The 26,247-nt window shown below is 41.3% G+C and overlaps 1 long non-coding RNA gene across 3 annotated transcripts in view; it reads left to right on the top strand.

The window, feature by feature from the left end:
• The window catches only part of LOC135791005 (uncharacterized), a 155,042-nt gene that overhangs the window by 66,688 nt on the left and 62,107 nt on the right, over nucleotides 1–26,247 (top strand). The window lies entirely within an intron of this gene.

Here is a 26,247-nt window from a genome sequence, read left to right as displayed (position 1 = left end):
GGGGATGGTCGGCATGCGAGTTCAACTCGACGTGATACATCACTAGCAACACCGCGTTTTGCTTTTCCTGAACTTCCGCTCTCGCTCCAGCTTCCTCCCCACTAGTCGTCCTCGGCCGCCAAAGACGACCCGACGCGATTACCTTGTGCACCCCCACCATCACCGGCTCGCCGTCTCCACCACCACCACTGCCGTCTCAGCACTCACGGAAAATTGAGTTCGTCGTATTTATTACCGCATCCCACTTTATATACAAAGACGAAGTGTTGCGCTGCAGGACGAGGAAGGATAACGTTGTTGAGCGCATGTAGCGATGAAGCGCTCGCGTTATCGCGTTGTCAGCCTCTCGCTCTCTCATCGTACTTCCGCACTTAACACTTTCTTCATTGTCTGCATCATCATTCATCGTTTAATTAATTCTCAAATATTTAGGTTGTTTTGATCAATTCCATTGTTTTAGTAAAAATTTAGTAAAAATCTCTTAATTATCACATAGATTTTTTTGTAATTAATGAATTCATAACAAAAACAATGTTTGTAAGGCTTGGGTGTTTATGTAACGAAAGAACAAAGCGTGCGTCCGGCAATATGTGTTTTCAACCTTATTAAGTCGAAGTAATTAAACGTAATATCTAAAGTAGAGCGTCACGTTTCGTGCGGGAAGCAAATAAACGTCAGGGATTGTGTTGTAGTAGTAGCGGAGAGTTTCAAGGGAGGGCTCAGTCGACGGCGGCGAGTTAGGTCGACTTGCGAGAGTCCTGCAAGAGTGGGTGGCGGCTAGCCGCCCGCGCGTACCATCCCATTCTTCCCGCGATCTCATTTTCTCCGTATCTTCGCGCCGCCGACGTGCCACTGCTCGCGCACAAACTTGCCAACTTGAATAGAACCCACCCGCGCAAAAGAGAGACCCCTAGATGCAAACATGCCCAGCCGACAAATGAAAATATAAAACGGAGAAAATAACGGATGACATTCAGGAGTTCCTCTTTTCAACGAGAATGGAAATTATTCGAAACAGGCGATTCTGTTATAGCCTGTAGCACGCAAAAACTGGCTGACTGCTCATGCTTTGTGAGTTGCGCAAATGTTGAGCGAAAAGCCGGCCGTACGTTGGCTCGATCAGAGAGGGTGGAAATGCGCGTCGCACTCACACGTACACGCCGGGGGTGGAAAACGATTGCGAGATGAGGACGAGAAGAACGTGGTTATAAATCTGCCGGCAACATAAACAGCGCAACAGAAAGAGACTGCCACGCCGTGACGGCAAGTTTATGATATTTATTTGCTCGAGTTTCTTCTTATTATCGTCATCCCCTTCTTCTGCATTCTTGGCGCATTATACAACGAACGTGTCATGTGTTAGTATTATGTTAACACTACAAATATAAAATATTTGGATTTTTGCGTGGATAATTACTGAATACAAACAATTTTAACTTGTTTTTAAGTTTTCGGCTTCTATTAGAAGCAAATAGTTTAAATTTACACATGAAATTCTCTAACTTCTAGTTGAGTAATAATTCATTTAGAGTTTTAGGTTAACCCCGCTGCTTTATGATACTTAATATCCTTACTAATATTATAAATGCGAAAATCCTGATGTTTGTTACACTTTCACGCAAAAACTACTTAACCGATCATCATGAAAATTTGTACACATATTCTTAGTGGTCCCTGAAAGGTTATAGGCTACTTTTTATTTAATATAAAAAAATATTTTTTAAATAAAATAAAGAAATTGTTTAGTCAATAATACCGTTGCATCTGGTTATTTGACTACTTGAACGCCATCTAGCATTCCAGCAATGAAGCTCAAACCTAAGTACTATAGTACCATCACACTGTATTATCACACTGTATTACCGACAGCTACGTCAACATCAAATCCAATTGACTACACTATGGAGACTGTACACTATACTTCCATAGACTATACTTTCAGCCATTTTAAACTTCCCGCCATTCTACTTCATTGTTACTTCTTCTGTGACTACAGACGCATACGGAAGCAACTTCATTGATTTCTAATATTTATTTGATGGATTCAACGCAAGCGAAGCCGCGGGATAAAGCTAGTATTTAATATAAAACAAATCTCAATATGTGTACATCACCCCCGCCCACACAAAGCTCGTTGTGTGGCGTGGAAAATTTAGTTTTCTACCTTTTAACCCGTGACGCGCACATGACGCTGTACGACGTGCCAAAGCAACGAGCACATTGCTCTCATCATCGTCCTACTAACTGGCGAACAAGGCGGCACGGACGACGAGAACAGAAGGAGCCAAAGAGGACGGACCAAGCACTTCCTCATAAAAAGCGCACAAACTTCTTCCCCGTCTGCGCAATAAAACCAAGAGCTGAGTATACTCGGAAATTTTAGTAGCGACGACGATAATGCCTAAAAATCAAAGCAGAATTTAAGAAGTGTAAAAACTTCGCTTTATGAATATTCAACTTTTGATATAGTTGAAATTAAATAAGTTTCATGCGCACCCTTCGCAAATTAATTATTTATTTATCGACGCGCTGGAATAATCACTATGTGCACAGGTAATGGTAGATTACGGCAATATAACCAATAATATACCAATAAATTTGTTCGATATGAAATTATATTGTAAGCGATACGTCGATCGATATTTCATAAATCAATAAGTTAACTCGAGTTTCACATCGTGCTCGACGGTTAAGCGCACTTCGTGTGAGAGCCGAGTTCATACCGCAAACTGGAGACTCAATCGAAGTGCAAACGCGCAACACTTATCTCGATAAATCAACGATAATTTCACCTTGTCAAAGAGTGAATTATTTATATTGACAGACTCTTTACGTTTTGACCATCTTAAACGCGTGCAGCACGAGTGAATCAATACATACCTTTGCGCTAAATAATTAAATAAATAATTCATTTAGTTTTAATCATAAGTTTTGGGTTAAGATAAATCTTGACATTGTTTCGCAAGTATCAAGTTTCTGATGTTACCAACTCCGCGGAAAGTTGGTGCGAAACTTGCAAATTATTATTGATAGGAAAGTTTTCCGCGTCGCGTTGGAGCGTCACAGAATACTTCTCATTGTTTTTACTTCCGGTGATTAAATGACACTACATCAATTCTTCGAAATGGAAGTGCTAACGTGATGAGATGAAGAGGATATGACGTAATGATTTGATTATGATTGAGAGTAAAGCAGAAAAATGACATCCGTCACCGGCCTTGTAATTATCTCAAACCTGGCGCGATATCACCTCATCGGCTTGTGTGCAGTTGGTGGACAAATGTGGTAGCGCTGCCGCCGCCGCCGCCAGGCGGATGAAGCCGAACCCGACCGAATGGCGGTATTGATTCAACCGAGTCAACAAATGAAGAAGTGTCAGAATGTGGTGGGGGTGCGAGAGCAGATATTTTCAGGAATGTTTCAGCGGCAACTGAGCGGCAACAGCGGCGGCAGCGTTTTCCCGGCGGGGGTCGTGCGTGGAGTGAGGCGTTAGTCGGAGTTGAAGTTGAACCTCGCACACACACACTCTCGCAGCACAGCCTCGTGCTACTTTAGCGCTCCTCCAACAAACAAGCCACCCTCACCCGGCCTTAGGGTGCGCAAGAGAAAGGGCACGCCGTAGAGAGAATGATAGCGTTGAAGAGTTTGAGGGGAACTTGTGCGGTTCCTTGCATACTTTCGTGATCCGCAGGTTAAACTGCGATGGAACAAGAAGCGAGAAGGCGGCGCAGCGGCGGCGACTTGTGATTCTCGAGCAAGAGAGCTCGTGGGCCAGTGGCGAGCGCGCGACGTTCCCCCCGCTTGCACACGTCGCACCCGTTGAACGTGCGAGGGGAATAAAAATAAGAATAGTATCACCATCACACGAATATGTAGCATTCACGCGGAGAAAGGAAAAGGCTTGTTATGCGCCCGCAAAGTGCGGCAACGCCGCGCACACACGCACAAGAGACAAGGATCAGTGCCACCGTAAGTTATATGCACTCGCGCTTTATGTATGCATTTGCAAACGAGATGTTTATACACCGCGTCACACAACTCGAAAGCGCGACGGTTGCCTTATCGCCTCCTCTTTCATCTTTCATCGGGGCCATCGTCTTGTTCTTCTTTTTCTGCGACCTGCGTGCATACACACAACTTCTTCATCATCACGCCGCGTTCGTATTCTTCTTCATCTGCTTCGTTCTGCGTTTTATTCGCTTGTTTGAGCGTGTCGCGCCGCTCGTACTGCCATCGCTTGTAAATTAGGCAAAGCTTATTTAATGATAAATTGGCATGCGCTCGCTCGGCAAGGCAATAAATGCGTTTCCCGGTTAGTTGGCTCGTCACATACGTGCCTGCATCGACCAGCAGGAAGAGTTTCCTCGATGAAATCAAGCCGAGGGAATTTGCATGGGCGCCAGGCCAAACTGTCGCAACGCGCGATCAACCGAAGGTATTAATACATGCCTCGAATAAATGTTCTTGTTAAATTTAGAGGGACTCAAGCATACAACTTGAATTTACAATAAACGCATGAAATCATCTCGTTTTGATAAAAATTACTTGATTAAACGTTATAATTACTTAATGTAAGCAAGTTGTCGCCTAGTTTCAACACTGTTTCCGTATAAATCTACAAAAAGATAAATTATAAGCAAAATATGCATAAAATATTAATTTCGACACTAATTGTCTGTCATGTTGCATTAAAACACACATAAATACTAATGTCGTTAAACATGCTGTAGAATTGACTCGTTGTTTTGATTTTCAATTTGACGCAGACACATTTTTCTTCGTATTTTATTTCGTATTTGCATTTGTGCCAGCACGTGAACGCAACGTGGAAAGTCAAAGCAAAATTGAAAATTATATTTTTCCAAATAAACGACGACGTCGCTCGCATGGCACGAGTTTTGTTTATGCGTCGAAATATTTTTAGGTGTGTAAAACGCTTCTTTGCGCTGCTCCGCACGGCGGTGGCGGTGGCAATCCAAGTGGCTCAATTTGTTTGTTATGATGTTCGATCGAGATTGACGCTCGCGCATTTTGCAAATTATGATTTGTATATACCGGTAGCAGCGTTATGTCTTGTACTACATCACAAGATCAAAATTTCAAAGAGGCGAGATTTCGTTATTACGTTCTACGTACTTGTTTGAGTGCGAGGGCATACCGCCTATAAAACATTCCGAAAAGTAAACCGCTATATTTAGATATTCTATTATTAAATTGACGTTTATAGATAGACACAAATACACCACAAAAGTTTGCCACATTTTCGAAAAATACGTTTATGCCGGAGAAGTAATGTGGAAATCTAAACAATCACATATTGGGTCTTTTTAAATCATATTAAAACAAACCGCAACACGCATAGCTTAAATAAAATTTATTTTTGTATCTTAAACTCTTGGTATAAAATTTTTCATATCGACAAGTTGCCAATCACAACACATTGCCCAATTTTGAACGCCTGGGCATATTTCTGATCGGGAGTCGATCGAAGCGCGTAATCTATAAATACGAATTAGTTAATTTTAACCTCATTACTTGCCCTGAAGTTACTAACACAACGCACGTGAATACGGTGACGTCTTTTGATTTTCACACATTATAACTACCTATATTAGCCCAATCCGCATTGCAATTTGCTACGCGTTTATAAGGTATGATTTTGTGGTTAAACACAGCAGTGTTGGATAAAGTTGTCCGAGGACGCTTCGAATTGAATCAAAATCTTGTTTGCCTTCAATTATGTACCAGGCGAACATCCCTAGCGGTGGTGAGCTGGTGTCGGGTTCACAGAATGCACTCACACATACGCTCCTCATAAACTATTTGCCCTATACGTCTGCTGGTCGGCTAATGAAATTATTGAAAGTTTACAGTAGCGCATTCGGCTACAAATTGTACGCTGACTGCTTGACCAAAATGGCCGAAATCTGATACGGAGCTAAATGAGCAAACTACATGATCCTCTCGGAAGTCCTATCGGCGACATGCTCCACAGTCGTCTTTGAAGAGTGTGAGCTTTGTTTGTATCTCCCTATAGATTAATTAAATTGATAACCGTTGATAGGATATATACGGCTAATACATACAATTCCCGAACGCTACGGATGTGTATACAAAGGACATGCCATCAAAGCTTTGCAACTTTGACACTTTGGGCATGTTTGGTGCATTGAATCCTCTCTCTCCAGCATGTCCGAACTAATTCTGGAATTGTGCTAATAATTAATTCCTCGGTGAGTGTGCCCTGTGCAGCGCAAAGTGGTAATAATTTATTGCTTATCAACAAATCAATGTGTAAGTGTTGTAATTACGGAATTACGTACGTAATTAACATTGTAGCGTTTCGTTGTTTATTGTCGCGACATTACGTGTTGCGGTTGAACATCCAACACAATTAATATGATGAATAAGCTGGGTCTCAAAACTTTATTTAAAGATATATTTGATGTCTATTTCAAATCCGAATACTTTCACCTGCTCGCGTTAATATAATCAAAAATCTCGCCCACGGAATTGTGTAATAGTAATAGTAACTCATGCAGACGAGAAAAGATTCAATCAAATATCAAGAGAAACAATGCTGACACAAATTCTTCGTCTAAATAATCAAATCGAGACTTTTAGTGTCGGTGAATAAGATATACTCCTTTAAAGATGGCGTTGGAGGAAACAAAAAGTTTCATGCCTTGAGGTATGCACTGTGTGCACCGATTGAAAAATTAAGCTGCTAAGGAGCACTGTGGTTGCTTCTGATTTATGTACCGACCTACAAGCAACATTTATGCGCCTTTTTTCTCTTCTGCCGTATTGGGAGCCCACATAACGCCGGCACATTTGAACTTCTTGTGAGAATGCGCCAAGAGGACTCCGAGCTGCATTCTCACTTTGTCCTCGTGCAAATGCACCACAAAATTCTACACAGTGGAGAATATCACTTCTTATTCCAGTCTGCACTTTATTTAATCAGGATGTTAAGACATTGTGGAATTTATTTTGATTTTCTTTAAAAAAGCGTTTAGAAAATAAAGTTTCGTAAAATTTTTCACGCAAATTGTTTTATAATTCTAGGCAATTATTTAAAGACATTTTAAACCACTTGTTGAAACGTTAAAGAATAAATAAAAAACGAAAAAATTCTCAAAATTGCATTTTACATATTTTATCCTTGTTAATATATAGTTTTGAATATAATAAATATTTAGTTTTAGTTCAGATAGATTCGGTTTGGTATAATTAATGCGGTACGTAACATTGTTGTAATTACTGACCAGCGGTGCCATAAACAATGTGGCAAGTGTCACGGACATTTCTCCCCCTATTTAAGCAGAGAGCGCGAATTGTACAGGAACTACGTATCGTCCCTAACAAAGGGCCAAGAGGCGACGCTTTTATAGCCTTTTGTCGCCCTTCTCCGGGTCGAATTCGTTGACCACTAGCTTGCTTACTTTAATAATACGAGTAATTCAATTTAATTGTTGAAATTAAAGTGTTTGGTTACGTTTTAGAAATATAAATACCATCATTGATTTATTCAGGAATTATTATCTTGAATTTAAACTTTATTTACTATGTAGACGAACAAAAAAAAAAGCATAATAGCAATACGGCAGCCAATCTGCCGACATTCAAAACGAGACTGAGAAATAAAATTACATTACCTACGCGACACAAGCACGCGATCGTACATATTTGATTATTTTAATGAGCGCCGCGCCATTCTCGCGCACACGTCTCCCAAGTAAGCAATAATTTTGCGCGGCGTTTTAAAATTCGCCAAACGCAGAACGAGCGAGAACGCCTTATCGACCGGCGGCGCGAGACCGAGTAAGTGCCCTAAGACTTGGTCAATGTATTTTCGACTTCGGCGACGACGACGACACTCGCACAAGAAGCAGTCGAGCTTAATCTTTTACAAAGACCACGCTGAACATGATAGTTGTTCTCATGCCCTACGCACATTCTTGCAGTGTTTCATCAGCGAGAAGTCTAGAAGCGTCTAGTGTCTAGACTCGAACAACTTTTTTCATTCGAGATTTTTTTCTGTCTCATCATCGCTGCTTTACTAGTTGCGAGTTGCGTTTGCTCACAGTGTACTCATAGAGATGTGGCTGCATAAAAAGGGTTTAAATAAGGTCGTGACTAAAGTACGCATTTTAGGGCACTAGGAGGTTAAAATAAAATTTTAAAAATTGGGGAAAATATATTAGTTTAGGAGATACAGGGCGTTTTCCACATCAAGTTTTCAATAAAGTGGACTTAGAAAAAATTATCTAAGCATCGTTGTTTAACACTCGACAAAAACTCCCGTTTAGCCACTTGATACTTACTATACTCATACAATTAACTGGTTGCATTTAACTTGGACTTGTTTCTTGCTGTTGTGCGTTGCTCAAAGAACGTGCCATACGTGTAATGGGCATATTGAAGTGTCTTCAAGGTCGATCTTCTTGGCGGGTGGCCTTAGGTCATTCTCGAAACATGTAGATTATTGAAAACCAATGAAAAATGCTTAAAAAAATGAAAATCATTAAATCTCAAAGTAAAAATTATTACAAAAATTTCACGAACATATCTCAAACCTTTTCCTATGCATGTATAAACATTTTAATAAATCCCCAATAGTTTATGACACATTCAGTAGATTGTGTCTTAAACAAGTCCAGAGGAAGAAGACATTTGCTTACACATCAAAAGCAAGTGAAACCTACTAAACAAGTATTAGTTGCTGCTCGCTACAAGATAATTTGTTAAGGGAAACGCAAAAGAATGTGTTTTTACTCTGTGTGTGTTACGGGTGTCTATATAAGTGAAATCAACTTGTTTCACTTAATATATCGCATATCAACAAACGATTTGTACTCGATTCCGGGTGAATGGTAAACGTAGAATCACGTCAGATCAAATCGTGTTCCATAATATCTCCGACAATCTGCGTCGTAACAAATAAATCGCGTAAATCGAAAGTTTACACATGCCTCTAATTTATTTCGCACTCCCGATTGTGCTTTCATGCCTTCACAAATTAATTTAATTTGATAGAATGGATTCTCTACCTTTCACGATTAAAATTTCTCTGTAATATTAAAACGTATGCAAACCCTTTCTAATTTAGACATTGTCCAACAAAAAACAAATAATTGCTCAAGTGCTAGATAAGTTATTAATCGTTTTTGTTTAATTTTCTATGCGACCTTGGTGATGGTTAAATATTAAAAAGTCTTCTATACAGTCAAACAAAGAAAATTAAATTGCGGCAGTCGATATAAATCTTTCGAAGTGGACGTATAAAATGGTACGTTGTGCGCCTTTGTACGCATTAAATATTAACCGGTAGAATAAACATCATGCATCGTTACCATGATACCAAAACATCAACACTTCTTGCTTATGAAATCGATCCTTGTATACATATACGATAACTGCTCAATCACCTCTGCACGATTTGTACCTTCCGTTTTCTTTCGTTCTTTCTAGCATTTACTTTCACACGATGTCATGCATGCAATGTTTTTTAAACAATTTTTCAATATAGGATTAGGTATCTGTACGATTTGCGAGCTTCCGTGTGCGGTACAATTGTAATTCGTCATTTTTAGGCATTTTAGGTGACCTTAGAACAAAGATTTCGTTTACGTAACTTTTGACTTTTCGGCGCGCACACACACAGCGTCAAGACAAAATGGAAAAAGTGTTTCCGCTGCTTTCATTCCCCGAATAAAATTCGTGCAACTATAATGTGGAAAACATGTGCCCTCCGACGTTTCAAAGGAAAGTATGCTGGGCACAGTTTGAAAGGTCGCGACTAGGAAACTACACTAAAAGCGTAAAAAAAACGAAAGAGTCAAGAGAAGCGAGACGCAAAAAGACGGAAAATAGGTACGTATGTATGCGGGTATCACGCGAATGTTATATACGATGAATACAAATATTATTTCCTGTGGAAAATCGATGCTAAGACGCCCCGCCAGGCAAACGAGTAAAACACACTCGAAAAGGAGCACACGCTGTGTGGCTGGCGGCAGGTAGGTATGTCGTCGCCTGCGAGTGTAAAAACGCACGTATTTTTAGCGCGTTTTGATATCGATGTAATAATTGCGGTAGCAACATTTTCGACCGTACCACCGCCACGAAAGGAGTTCGCTGCTCAGACAAAGGAAATCGAAACTATGTTATTAGCGCTCTTGCGCGCTAGACGCCGACCCCACATGCATGCATGCGTTTCTCGTGAAAGTTCAATAAAGTGCGACAAATGCACTCGCACACTCAAGCGCATACCAACACACATCGCGATCGACGATATTGCTTATAGTTACGAGTTTGTTTTCTCCAAAAACGATTTTATCGACTTTTCTCACGCTACATTCAAGCGAACACACTTTGAATTAACAACTCGCCATTGCTGTCCTTTCCAAACATCAATTTTCTTTATGTTTATCTGATTAACAAGTAGAGAGATTTCAACGATCAAATTAAATACATTTTTCGCATTAGAAACTAAATTTTAACGCCGAAAAAAATTTTTTTTGCGTTTTTTAAATATTGCGTCTATTTGAACGATTTCAACGATCTAAAATGCTTGAAAATGTTATTTGCAATGGTGTATTGTTTTGCACAATATAAAAGCGTATTAACGCGTAAAACAGCTAACCGAAATTTTTTATTCGTTTTATCTGATTGCCAGATTAAGCCGCGGCTTTTACGCTTATTACATTTGCATAACGCGAAGAGCTTTTACTGGCCCGTCAGGCCGACGATGCGCCGACATGCATGTCCCATACGTATTGCGGATGTTAAAGCTGTCCGCAACAAAATCGAAAAGAAGCACAGATATTCCTCAAACAACACACCACCACGTCAAGCGCACCGCTTGTTTGCAAACATTCGCCCGAATTTAATTAATACGCATTTCGAATTGAACACATTTGCATGTCTGGATACTTTTTATGATTATACGATTGCACGCGAACGTTTTTCATCGCGTAAAAATATTGCTAGAAGACATTTTTCGGATAAAATTCACCAGTCTTCTAATAAACTTTATGAGCGCTGAAAGCAATTACACAAATTATCTGCCAGGATATTCGTGCGGTTCGCTCAATCTTTTGCTGTGCATTAACGTAATTACCAAGTATTAATGAAGCACTTTTAAACTTACATCCTCTCAAAACGATACTTGTAAGAAGAGGAAGAAAAACAAAAAAGGTTTTTGCCGATGATGTTGCTTAATACTTTAATAGAGAATAACAATCCAAGTATTAATGCGATAATGATGAATGGATAATTGAGATGTGATGGCACAACACGCTTTGCCGAAGTAGATGAATCCTTAAAAGTCGCTTAATATGCAAGCATGCGGGCCGCCACGCTAAAGGTGGGCAAGTGGGCAAGACGGGCGCACATCCGCGCGCTAATAAATTCAAGCCCAGCGGTGACAGAATGATTGATTAGCATTTTCAAATTACAGGGATGCTTCTGCACGTGCGTGTGTGTTGGTGTGTCGCATGCAGCCGGAGAAGGTGCGCGGTGAATCTATTTAAACTCACGCGTCGGAAAACAAAATTGTTGGCGTTCGCTTTTTACACCGTACAAATTTCACTGACAGCTTTGACACTCAAAAACAAATTGCTAAGATTTTCGTAGTAATTTTTATTGTTGGTCCATCCCTGTACGTGTGCTAGATTTGGTTGCGTATTGAAAAATATAAGCCGGTTTGGCATTAGCATTCCAAACATTTCAACTAACGTTCTATCATCGCTGCCGACCCGGGTTTGTTGTCCGTTTTCATTCTGTGTGTGGTGAAGGTGCGGAGGTTGGGCCCTTTGTGCACGATGCGTGCACGAGTTGTGTTCGTGGGTGTATGTGGAGCGTTCGGCAAGTGAGTGGATGGTAAATCGGGCGTGAAGAGCCGGATGACATTTAATCAATATGGGGTAGTCCAGAGAGCGTGTGGACACTCGGTCACACATCCCTTCCACTCCGCTCTCCTCCGGGCGTTATCCTGGTCGCCATCTCACCGCATCTACAGTACCATCGCGCTGCTGACCATACGGCACACACACGCAACCAATTATCAGGACATGTTCGTATATAATAAATATATATTATGTACTGGAATAATAATGCGATACAATGTCCATAGATACAGTGCGTTTTAATTTTATCCACTGGTAGCTAATAAATGCTCAAATCAAAATCAAAATTTTATCCTGCGAGTTTTGACCTCATGGCGAACTCTATCAATAAATATTGTTACACATGACCAGTTATGAATATGGACACATCGCTTATCGCAAATATATTGGCAGCCAAATATTGCGTGCGAGCTAATTTATTATTTAGGACATCATGGAGTTAATTTAACCGCATGCGCGGCGTGAAAATGTAGGTATCTGTTTGCGAGTGTATCAGATTTAATTGCAGCTGCGCAGCAGGACCCCAGAAGAACAAAAGCAAGAAACAAGGAGATATACCTACAACTATAGAGCGTGTGCAGTTATACGAAGCAAATGCTCATGGAGTGTAGTAACATCGTCCATTGTGCGCATCCATAAGTTGCTTTGTCTTATACCAAGCGTACCCTGCCTGTGAATGTGTAGGGTGGTAGTGTGGAAGACCTTAGTACTGATGGCGGTGAGGCGCCCGTACTTACTGGTCGCCGCCACGCTTCAACCCTGCTAAGGGTGAGCTTCGTATGGATGTCCTACTTGTGTGTTTGCTACTCGTACGAGCTGTTTGTATGGGAGTTAGCAATACACAGTACCTACACACAATACCCACTCAATACATTCTATACCAAAATTAAAAACATCCTGTATATTCTTGGGTGAAGCCCTTTGCACGGTGTTTCGCTGTGTTAAATGCGTTTGTATGCGTTCACTCCGCATGACTGTGAGTTGGGTGCGAGGGGTGGGAGATGGTTTGCAGCTTTGCTCCGTTTAGCGCTGGAACGGTTGTTCGTCGGGTTCGGGTAGCGCAAACGGGGAGAGTTTACGATGTCGGGGTTAAGCTTAATGGAAGGAGTACATTACTGGAATAACTTTCGGTTATACACCAGCGTGCATGGCGCGGGCGCCGGAGCGCGTTAGCGGCAGACCCGCCAACTCTTGGGTTGCACTGCGCCGCGCAGTAAACCGCCCCCGACTTGCTACCGCACGCCGCCAACTACACATTCACTTGTAAAACTATATTAAGATTTTAACTATTGATAAGTCAGTCTTGCTAGTGCTTTGCCTATTAGGGTTACAATCCGACGCCGTCGGCACACCTCATGTTTGCATTTCCTTGTTGGAATGACAAATTAGTTTATCTTCAGATTTTCAACCTTAAATCTACCAATAATATAAGATATCCATGAAAATAATTTAAATCCTACTTGGAGAGGAGAATGTGCAATCTGATGAACACCAGTAAGAGCAGATGCTTCAAGAAGTGAACCGCAACTCTTTAATTAAACCGGCGTTTTGTATTTTGTAATCAACTCTGGTCGCCTTTCGTCCGATCCAGTAAAAAAATGGCAAACTGGAGCATGGCAACAATGTGTGGTTCAGCACAATCCACATATATGTGTGTGTGTAAAATGCGAAAAGCAGCATCCACACAGCACGTTTATAAACCGCGGATGCGTTATGAAATAATAAATCGGCTAGGTTCAATAACCGCCGCACGGAATACACGTATCCTTGCCGCCGCGATACGAAAACAACACACAACAAACTGCATTCAGTGCGCAGTGCGCGCGCGGTGTCGGAATAATGCAGTTTGCACGTGCGCACGTGTATCGGTGCGGCGAGTATACATACACAAGCAAATAATATAAACACGACCAGTGCACAATGCAACCGGAGTGAGTGCAGCTAGCATAATATCGGGCCTGCAGCGTCTAGCAGAATTGCGAACGAACTAAACGACAGCACCGCAACCGAAAACAACGGCGTACAACAATGGAGCAACTCGCGGGAGAGAGAGAAGAAAGTGGCGGAGAGGCGCAATAATTGCGGCGCTCGTTTTCAACCGTTTTGTATTTACATGCAACTGCCGCACACTGCCGTATACAGTTTATAATAAAGCGAAATCACGTTTAAGATTTAAATCACGTTTTTGCCACATGGTCACCATCTTGGAATTCGCATCATAAACAAAATGGTGGTGTGGTATTGTCGTCGGTTGACAGTTGTTGAAGCCGTTCATTGAATATACTTGAAAATGTTTACATAATTCACGTGTTGTGTGGCGCTGCAGTCGCTCGTTAACTGTGGTCCCAAAATATTATTAATTAACGCTCGATAACGACGTGCCAGCACACGATTTCGACGAGTATGGGTGCATTATGCACGCATTACTACAACCACCACACGTTGTGTTAGGTGTTTGGTATAAAACCGGATTTATAGATTGGTTGTTCACGTAGTTGCCTACGTTCAACGACTGCAATAGCAACTAAACTCTTTAACCTTACTTTTCAGTATATATTATTAAAAATTAAAATCGGTGTGACGTCCATGTTATGCAATGTAAGTTAATGAGCTGTTTTACTGTTAAACATTAAACTACATTCAGTGTACTCGTAAAATCATCGAATTCCGAATATTTAAATGACGTTGGTAAAGTGACAAACAAGAAACTATACATTTATTTTGAATGCAGCAGATTGTCACATGATAACGACATATTGTAGGAGTGATTGTATGCTTTGTGTAGGTGTCAAACAATAGCCCAGCCGAACACCGCGCGTTTTGTTCGTGATATTTATAATTTTAATAGTTTCTGCTTGAATGGCCGAACGCTAAATACAAAATTTTACGTTCGACGGGAGAGACGTTGCCAAAAATACGCGCTTTATTTTCGTTTTACAGAGGCTCCCACATCTAATATAAATATCAAACTTTCTTTACTCGCACACGCGGACCTTGCTCGGACGTGAAGGATGCGCGTTTACGTGCGCTCGTTACCCGCCGAGCAAATAAATAACACACAGAGAGAAAAAAAAAAAGCTGTCGGCGTCGCGAGCTTTTGTTGCCTAAACGACCGCCTCTTATGAAGAGTATATGTATGTTAATCAGGCGCGCAATATAATATGTGCTCCTACCTGGAGTCTCTCATCTCTTCGACTACGTGGAAACGCAGAGAAATGTTATGCACCTACGTATTTATCTTTGTTTTACTTATCTATCGCCCGCCGCGAACTGGTTCCGACCATAGAAATCATTGAACCCGCAACCATACGAGTTGTATATGTATATATTGTGACTTTTATCAAAGCGCTGCGCGGCGTGTTCGACGTGTGAAGCTTTTTTTTTTTCCTCGGCTCACAAACAATGAATACCAGATTTAGTGGTGGGAGGAGAATTCACACAGCCCTTCGCATGAATGTGAATATTAACTGGCTTAATTGGCACGATCTGATTACGCGACCTGCGGATGACATCACGAATCTATAATTTCCACGTTCGGCGCGCACAGCCCCGATGACGGCATGCCGGACACACAGATCACATTTGGTCTCCAACGTGTATGTCGGCGTTTGCTTCCGCATTACGAAATTATTACGTTCGACCGTAGGGGCTGCTATTTGCTCTATGTGCAGTGGGTTTGCGATGATCCATTTTGCAACAAATTTTCCATTCGGTTGCACAATATTGCAACACTGTGAGCATCCTGTCGGGTACATGATACGGCCATTGTCTGTCGTAATAAACAAAAAGGCGCGCAGCGAATGAAAATATCTCCATTACGCATAATAATACCATTGGCGGTACGTAATTAACACCCTCTTAGAATAATCGGCGAGTAAACGTCGTTGTTGACGGATGTGTATATTGCTTGGTTATTGTGCGTTATATCAATTAATTGGCAAACCGACCGAAAGCACGCTTGCGCGAATAAATTAACAGTTCGTTTGAAATAACGCGCGCCCATTTTGCATGCGAATTGCTTGATTTTACAGTAATTACCCTCGATTGAAATTCAATCGGTTATATATTTTAATCAGATTATCACCGACACATAGATTTTAAATTTACTTAATAAATTAAGTACATAGTTTATCATGTAACAAATAAAATGAACATTTTTAATCGAAAGTAAAGATCCAAAGGGAAACTTTTGAGTACGAGGCTCCACCTCGTGGCTAAAACCCGTAATTAAAGTATTTTAGTCACGCTCGTGTTTAAAATTCAATTTTTTTGCCTCAAAACTGTGAAAAACTGGCGTTTTAAATGTGGAAGTTGAAAAAGTGAATTATTATCAGTTCTCATTTCTAATCTGTACATGAAAAAATAAAGTAATTGGTAAATTTACTATTTTCTAAATTTTATGCGGACGTAGAAGCGTATCTTAAAAGCCAGTGATTTTATAAATTAGCTGTAAGTATGTCGCAGATAATTGGCAATGTATAGACTTAAAAACTAATTGATAGTTGCCCTTTATTCGCCGTTCTGCTTGCGCTTGGAAAATTAACTAGACTCTTTCTATTTGCTTTGTGTGTTGAACCAAGCTGTTGAAAGCAACACGTCCTCGTGATCTGCTCATGAACCCACCGAGCGTTTAATTTCCAACGCAGCTATTATACACATTACTTCTTGAATTGACCTAATTCGATAAATATTATTGCTCAAAAGTAAAAGAAACACGGTGTCTACGCGAATAGTTTTTAATGTCGTCGCGAATAAAAGCATGAGTGCAAACGAGCGCGAACGTATTGGTCGTCGAGAGTTTGCAATAGGCTGAGAGTATCAGCCAAGTTCATGTATGGTCATGCGGATTATACTTGCAGATCTATGCACTTTCAACATCTCTCACCTCACGGTTGCCTCTCGTGTTAGAATGTGTCGGATTAGCGGCGATACCAGAATGAAAACTGTGCGCAAAGCCAAAGAGTTGGTTACATAGTTCAAGCGAGCGCATCGACAATCCACTATCGTCTTTCTATGCTCTCTATTCGTAGTTTTGTTTTCCAGTATAACACTGAATGTTTCAATTTCATCTTTGTCATTTTTTTAAATTTATATTTTTGAAATCTTTTATGTATCTACAAGTGAAGCAGGTTGAATACCTGAGGATTCAAGCATCTTTATCCCTTGTTACGCTTTCAGCACGGGTGCAAAGAAGCAAGCAAGCTTAATGTATGGAAGTGTGTGCTCGACTCGCCCGGCATATCCTCCGGAGGTCCTCCGTAGCGCTTTATGCAGCGTGCCATACGCGTTTGCTAACAGGGACGTACTCGGATCATTACCGGGACCAAGGCGAATATTTGCGCATTGCAACACAACTTTTCAAAGTCTTCCCCCGCGCAACACCCCGCGGATCAGTGCATTTTTTATACCGAAAACTAGCGCAATGTTTTTGCTGTCGTTGCGCGGAGCAAACTGTGGTGAGCGTACTTCCGGAATAGAAAATGTGCACTGCAAGGTTTCGTACTCGCAGAAGCAATAAATCCACAATGGAGCCTGAGGAATAAATGTGGGACACGTCTGCGTAAATTTTTAATTACACCGGCAACTTCAGATATAGGTAGTAGGTCGAAGGACGAAGATGGAAGAACAAGCGGCGGGTGAAGTTGAATGTGGGCCGCGCGGACGGGATGCAAAAAGGAAGCGCGCAAGTTTGTTTGGAATGCCATCGGGTTACACACTATTATCAATCCCACGTCTGCGGGGTCCAATCTCCGAACCGATCTTGTATCCACGAGTTTGGAGAGCAGTGGAGGGCGGCAGAGCGACGGCGGTATCGATCAGGGACGAAGTTGGGAGTTTGTGCCGCTGCCACCGCTTGCCTGCCGCCTCCGCAAGCGCCAAGTGTGCGGGGGTGAGTTTTGGGATGTCCCGGAGGGCTGGCGTGACCTGCAACCCGAACCCGCCCTCGCGCCCTACTCACCGGCTAATTAAAGGTCACGTGGCGCTACGACGTCGTAGTCTCGTACGGCTGCACACCGAAAAACTATTTCCAACTGTTTCGGGCGTTTTGGGTGCCTGGTGGTGGTCGTGGAGACGTCGGTGGCAGCGACGACGATATTTACGCTTGTTGTTTTTTTCCTCTTGTATTAACACCACGTCGGACGCGCGCTGATACGTATGTTAAGCTTTGTGTAGACAACCGGAAGTTGTGTACATTTAATATCTTACCACTAGATGGCGCTAAACGTTCAAAATCAGTACAAAACAATAAAAATTAATTTTAAACACGAAATTATCACGGTTTTTCAACTTCCCGATGCAATTACGATCAAAATTTCATCTCCGGCGATAGAGAGCTTTCTCTATTCGCCAACAGGTTGCGCCTTTATGCGTTATTAATCTACATCTACAAGAACGGAGCGATTAATGCTGGCATCGACCCTTCGGCTCATATATTTCCACTACGAGTCGGTATGGTACTTACTACAGATCGTATTTGGGCTTTGTTGCGTGCCCCGTGCGTGCATTGTCCGGGGGCGAATGAATGAACGCAATGAACGAACGGATGAATGAATGAGAAAGCGCGAAAAGGAGTTAACATGTTGATGAGTGGCGGATATCCCTCGGTTGTTTGCGGGACCCATACATAGTCATCTGTGCGTGTCTGTGTGTGCGTGGGGTGGGAACCCCTAAATCATCTGCTCGTCACCCGCCAGGCAGCTGGCGACGCCGGCGTTCCGGTGACGCATGCGACGCCAAATATTTTCTCTTGTTAGACAACCGCGCTCGGGCTTCATTAAAGAAAACACATTGTGATTTCATCATTTCACCAAGCGCAAACGATGAATAATTACTTGATTAAAATACTCATCATGTTGATTAATGTCGTGTAAAGCAATGAAAGATTAAGACATTTTTAACTTAACTGTTTTGAATTTTTTCCTCTATGGTTTAAGAAGGCTTTCTAGGGACGCAAAAGAGTTGTTTTATATTTACATGAATTGTGTCGTCGTCGTCGTCGTTGTTGGTCGGGTCGGTCGTCTGTCTAGGCAATGGCTGCATTCCATCGTTTTGGGATCATGGCCATGTGACACATGCACTCCAACTCTCGGCGATTTTCTCCTCCTCGTTCAAGACCGTCGTGCGCTCGCTGAGCGTACACATGTATGACAACACACAACAATCACTTAATAAACGGTGCACCCAAAAACGCCCACGCGCTTGAGGATATTATAAAAAGACCAGAGCAGACCGTGACTTTTGTGGACGTGGAGGACATCTTCCGATCTTTGAACCAATTCGTCACCACTTCCTTTGAAACATTTAATAATTTTCAATTTAATTTGCTTGTGTTGAGATTCCATAAGATTGCGACACAAAGCTTAAGAAAAGAATTCATAATTCGATATAAAAATAATATATTAAGTAAAAAGTGGCTAAACGAGGGCAGTACAGATGAGATTTGTCAATCAATCAATGCTTACGCTATTGTTTTTACTTCTACTCTATTTCCACGTTGCGATTTTTGTATTTCAACTTTTTATTTTAAACCATAAAAATTTGCTCACATACAATACAAACTGTAAGGTTATAAATGCCTTGCCGCGCGCGGGCCCATGTGACGCTTCGGTTTATATCGTGCCCCTTCGATACAAGCAGCAGCAGTGCCTGTTTTGACATGTTTGACAGACTTCGCATGGCATTTCATACCATCTTGTGCTGTTCCGTAGGCAAATATTGCAAGTACATCGTGAATATTGTATAAAGTACCACGTTTTGGGTCTAAATACCATGGATAAACTTGTGTTTTATAGGTGGAAGTAGAAGAAACGTACTAAGAAACTTTCTCGAAAAATTCCACTACGGCGCCAGTTTGGGCAGCATTCTTCCATATATGTACATCATCACATGGTCCATCCATGACGGAACGGTAAAAGTATAATCACCATACAATCCACAATAACTATATATCTATAACGAAATAACGAAAACATCGCATATATTTTTTATGTATTTATATATCAAGAGTCTGCATCGTGCTGTCCTCTACACGGACCTTCAAGCAATCCCATATTAATTCGTTTGTTGATGGCACTTAGTCTACACTTAGCTCTATGTATTGAATAACAATAATCCAAAGGTGCATCGAAGCAAATTATTATTGCATATTGAACATCCAAACGTCTGTGTCACACACGCCGAAGGGTCGCACATGTTATCAGCGTACAATGTCATGGTCGCAGGTTCTCGAGCATGCACAACCACTCCTCGAGCATAATTATCACTAACAAATGTGCATTATCAGCTTATGATAGCATTCGGAGTTAATATGCATTCGCAATGGCAATGCAATGTTCAGCGCTGCCTATTTGGTTATGGATGCTGGATGCATTTGAACATGACGGAACCTGTTTCGCATCCTCGCCGACCTCGACTGTGTAATATATCTTACATGGATCGGGACTGTGCGGCTGTTGTTCGCGCTGGGATGCACTATGCACTGTGAAGCAATTGAACGCATGCATAATGCATTCGAATGATTGCTTTCTATAAACTATCGCTTGATAGATGGCGCTACAAAAGTTGCGCATGAATATAACCTATAATTAAATGAATATATTGAGTCATCGAAGGGAAAATATGGACATATGGTCACGCACGCCAGCCGGTCGACAGCCCAAATTGTATTCATCGTGTATCACCACATGACAATAATTCGAAGCCAGCACACACGAAAAATCAATAATCTAGCCGCAAATTCGATAAATATTTATACGCGGATGTAATTTATTGACGCGCAGTACGATTATCTATGATTATTGCCACTTTGGCGGCAATGGCACACACCGCGCATGTCTATACAAAACAGACGGAGGTAGTCAGTGTTAATAGCGTAATTAATGTGCGCTCGCCGCGCTGTCCGATGATATTTATGCCTAGATTAATAACTGTAAATCAAAACACTGCCGAATGAAATATTAATCAATAATGTGGATCTTTTTCTTTATTTTCGAAAATATTTTATTCTTTGGCGTTAAAGGTTATGATCGATTGATGATTTTAATTAAAGCATTGCCAGTTTGCGTCGTCGTTTTAATCGTGCGTGTGTGGGCAGAGAGCGCAATCCTCAAAGTTTTGCGTGCGATTGTAGTATAGCGTATTGCGTGGGGAGTGGAAAAGCATCGAATCCGGAGGGTTATACACGGCGTCACGTATGAGCGGTGGTGGTGGCGGCGGCGGCAAACCCGATGACGTCAGGGCACGAGCGTGGAATTCTCGAAAAGCGCTCCGCGCCGCCGCCGATATATATCTCTTTCTCCAGCGCGGCGTGCGTCTCGTTGCCACAATAACTCTATAAGGTCGTCGCAGGACGATGCGCTTCCAAAAAGCAAAATATACGCCGAACGAGAGTCAAGAGTGGCGAATGCGTGTGGGAAGACGCGCGGCGCGCAAATTGCGCGACACACGGAAAAATCCCATCTAGCGAATTTCCCAGTTGTGCAATATCCGCACGCCACGCGGCCGCACGTTGCAAATTGACACACACCTACACAAGCGCCATTGCCGCCGCCAAGTCGTCGCCGGTATCAACAATAAGACGCACATGATCTTTATAATATCAAACCAAAAAAGAAAAAAATTCAATTTTTTTTAATTTAAAATAACAAAATTACATCATAGGCAGTTGATAACTGTTAAAACTATTGTTTGTCTATTAGCGAATATAACAATATGTCCTCCACATTGTCAACGTCACTCGGAGAAAAAAGGGTTGCGTTCAGTAGAGTCAGTCGTGGGTAATTTACATTTTAATAAAAGCGACACGTGGATACCGCGTCAGCCCTCAATATTTGTACACGGCGTGTATGTGAAATTAGGGTGAAAACAGTTTCGAGGGCGCAAAACTTTCCGAGCGTACGCCGACGAAGGACAAACGCTGCGACCGTGAAAAAACAAACGCACGCAAAAAAATATCCTGCGTTACGCAGAACGAGGCCAACGAGGCATAGGTACAGAAGTCGGGCGGGCAAAAACATACGACTTTTTTTCATCCGTCTCGACTGTTTTATTTGTAATCGAAAATGTAAACGTAAACGCAATCCCATTCCATAGCGAGAAGCAAAAATTAAAACGCGTGTGAGACAAAAATCACTACAAGTTTTCTGCAATAAAAACAAAACCAATCAGCAGTGCGCATCGTATCATGCTGTATATAAGTGAGTATTGAGTGCGGAACAAAAGCCGTCTGGCTTCTCGTAATCAACTCAGAAATTGGGGGATTCACTTAGCGCAAGACAAGGCTAGGCTGACGACAGCGAGGGTTGCAACCGGCGACGTACAGCGGCGTTAAAGGGAAACTTGTCGCTATTGTCTCGGTATACACGGCATCCCTGTCTGCTGACCCGTTCTTCCAGCCCTAAACTACACCCGAATCGCCCCCACACGTGTTCGTACATTTCCTATCGATTATTTCGTGTTTGCTTTATACTTTTATTATTATTTTACACACATAATGCGATACGAGTTAACAAGCGCGCCCGAAAACTGCTCTACTGGGAGGATCACACACCAACCCTTTCTATATTACCAACCACATTCTTCCTACAGAGTGTTTGTGAAATCCTAAAACGAAATTAATCTTCTAGTTGTAATTTTGGTACACTATGTAAGTTTAGCCGAAGACGCTCGAAGTTTAAATAAGTTTCGAGTAACTATCTCAGACACAGCCGCCGCCTCCGCACGGGGATGATATAATTAGCTTACCAATCTGTCTGGTCGCGCCCTTACACCCCCAATGTCTTTAACGAAAATTCGTTCTTCTAATTTTAAGCGCTGCGTATTATTAGACGTGTTATTTATTGCTTTATTACCGTCGCCATCTATTTAGGCTGCGTCACACTATTGGGTATTTTCGTAGCTGCCCCCACCGAAAATATGAACAAGAGGGAGCGCCGGCAAACACTATTTATTATCACTAAACAGCCGATTTCCAAAATAGACTCGGAAAGAAAGCAGCGGGGATTTATTTTAACATCACTTGATGATGTGATGTTTCAACTCACAAGCGATGAACACAAAATGCAAACAAAGACAAAAGGAATCAAATTAAAATCACTACTTGGCTAGACGGCGTTTCCACGGTGTTTGACTTGCAAATCATTTTGTTGCATTTGTAATTCGTAACCTTGTGTTGCGAGAGAGTTTTTATTTACGCAGCGCAATGCAACAATGTGTTACCGAATTACGCCTTGCCAGCGATCCAGAAAATTATGCAGATATTCAAATCAGATGCGTAATGCGAGAATCGATTCGATATTAATCGATTTGCGGCGTGCGGATACGTGCGTTTAATATATTTACATAATTACATCAACAGCATATCAGCGGCGACATATTAAAGCTCAATGTCAATAACACAGTGGCATAAAATCGACGGCGTAAATTTAATCATATTTACTCTTATTAATTCCATTTATTGATTGATTACCATCAAGAAATCAACTCAATTATTTCAATCGTTTATAATTATCTGCATATGCAACAAATATTTGCTTTTTTTTAACATTTTCTATGAGAGAATAAAATCTATAGAGTCCAGGCGTTCTCCTTCAATCCTCGACTGAAGCGACTGAAGCTTTTTAGACGTCTGGTGTTTTTCTGGAATGTTTTTTCCTGCACCTAAACCCAACACTTCCAAACTGGAATCATCCCAGCGTCTCGTGGCCTTTATTACCATTTCATTTTATATCAGCGAATAAAACGGATTTAATGAAGTTAATAAACGTGTATCTCTCATACGTCTGGAAAGCGTTACAATTATTCATAAAACTTTGGGTACTTTATTCGTAGTTATTGATAATGCGAATCCAGTGATGATGTTTGATGTATCTGTTGAAATGCCAAAATAAAGCGTTCGATTGCATGGTGTGCGCCCGACGCAGCGCCATAAAGAGCGCATTCAACCCCCTTGCAACCAGCGAAACGCGCAATGGTGTAATGTGTAATGCAAAACCAGCAGAACAGCAAACCTAGCGCATATAATGCGCACTCGCATAGATTTTGTTTGTAGTCGTACTTATTTCGTGCGGCAGAGAGTTGCATTTATAGCATATACACACTGCATTTCCTTGTGGGCACGAATGAACTAGGGCTAGACCTAGTGCTAGAGAGCTGGGAGCATATAAAACGCATTGATTTTTAGTTTTACTATTCGCCGAAGGGTTCGTATTGAGTTTATGTGTGCTCGGGCGCAATGTGTGCACTGTGCGCTATGTATACAGTAGCCAAGCTGTGTACGAAATGCATCATCATCGAACCAAACCCACACCAGACTCATACCTTCCATCAGTGCGCCGTTTTCGGTTATTAGGGAATATGCAGCGCACATTGTGCTTCTCCATTGTGCATCAACGGTAACGTATGGAGAGCTCGATGCCGCAATCTATTGCCAATGTATCTATCAACACTATTATACAAAGCGTAACAGAATATTTCATTATCCTACTTTGATAAAAGCTTAAAAATATTAATTAATTTCATCAAAAAAAAATTTTTTCTTTGAATTTAATGCAATTTTAGCGAATTTTGCGTTTTAAACACTTTGTATAAATAATTGGTTGTGTATTCCATGCGGACAGTAATCGATACGCGTTCACAGATCAATAAAGTTAGAGATAAAAAAGAAACTGGCACGGGACCCCTAATCGAACACACAATGTGACCGAATCCGTACTGGAATTGAGTATTGAGTTGCGAGTGTCCTTCCATATACATCAAGGGTGAATATGATTACCTCACGCTTAAATAAATACGAAAGAAAGTGAAAACACGATTAGTAATTGTGACTTTTATCATTTATGATCCGTTAAAACTTCAGGTAAAATTCACAAGCCCGAAACCTGTCTGCCAATTTCACAATACACGCAAAAAACTTCATCTTAACTTTTTTTTGTTAACCATACTCGACCTTCAAGCAAAAATCATGTATCTGGATGAATTTATATTTAATTTGTGACACTTTGTACCTCGGTGCTCAAGTTACTAATACTGTTATTGTTTTATACTCAAGATGGAGATTTTCAAGGCTGACATAACTCAACAAACACGCATATTTACATATCGCGACGTAATCCTTCACAAAAGAAGGCGCTGTGGTGACACAACGCTGTACGATTCATTAGCCGCTCATCAATGCGTAATCGGTAATTTCCTGAAGTTACAGACTCTCATTAATACAATTAGCCACCGAACGATGCACGCCTTCGGTTCGGTTTCATTGCGTTCAATTGGATCAAAAAAACAAAACATACAAGACAATTGCCTAGAGTGTGTGACATCATCTGAGTCATTGTCAATTGTCATTGATAGCGAGCGCTGAGCAGCATTTATTAATCAATTAACGTGCTCATCATTGTCATCGTCAATGGCACGGGAAGCCACCCAGAAATGTTTCGAAACATACGTATTGTAAATATTTCCACTTTTTTTCTGTGTGTCTTGGCACGCATTGTTTCTGAACGGATGTTGGGGACGGTTATTGAGACCCAAAGCGAGCCACTGCGTTACATTTTTTTTTACTTTGACGTATTTAGCATAAGTGAGTATTGTGAACACGCCGTGAGCAGTAAGCCGATCTGACGGTGTTCATTGGTGGTATAATTTCCTTCCGGTGTGGCTCGGTTACGTTACAAACCTGACGCGTTGTTTTCAGTGCTTAAACATCGATTTTTATCAGAATTATCGAAGAAATTTTTTTATTTTTTGCATTTTTTGTCTCGGTATATGAAACATTTTTTAAAGCTACGATTGTATGTGTAGTTGTTGAGTACGCAACGCGCGTGAGAACCCTAAAGCTTCGACACCACCACCACCACCCGACCGATGTTATTGAATCAGTCGTGGGAATTAAGCTATAAGCGACGCGCTGAAGAGCCATCCATGCACGTACGCTAACCAAACCTATACACACATCCCTACATGATGCCATGTTGGAATATGATGTACTGCGTTCAACTAGACCAAATCGAAATCGGTCTTCAAACGATTTTGAACGTTGCCGCGCGCGTTGTTTTGTTTTTTTATATATCAACGCGTGTAATTTGAGGGAGGGCCCCTTCGACACAGGTTCACAGCATTAAATGTGTGGGAACAACCGAATAGATTAAGCTTTTCTTTTATTTCATGCAAATATTTTTGATTTTGCTAATTAAAACAGTGATAAATAAATAATTAAGAGTTTGCTAATGACAACGTCACAGAACTAACTGATTAACTAATTTAATAGCTGCTTATGCTCGCTATAAAAGTTTTACGGTTGCTAATGAATCGTTAAAAAATTAGCCCGTGCGCATTAACG

This window comes from Atheta coriaria, unplaced genomic scaffold, assembly GCF_025399875.1.
Source record: "Atheta coriaria isolate IRGN ID8LTWV9N9 unplaced genomic scaffold, Caltech_Dcor_3.1 hic_scaffold_4_pilon, whole genome shotgun sequence".
Taxonomy (NCBI): domain Eukaryota; kingdom Metazoa; phylum Arthropoda; class Insecta; order Coleoptera; family Staphylinidae; genus Dalotia; species Dalotia coriaria.
Note: the sequence above shows the minus strand (reverse complement) of the source record. Positions and strands in the feature narration are given on the sequence as shown.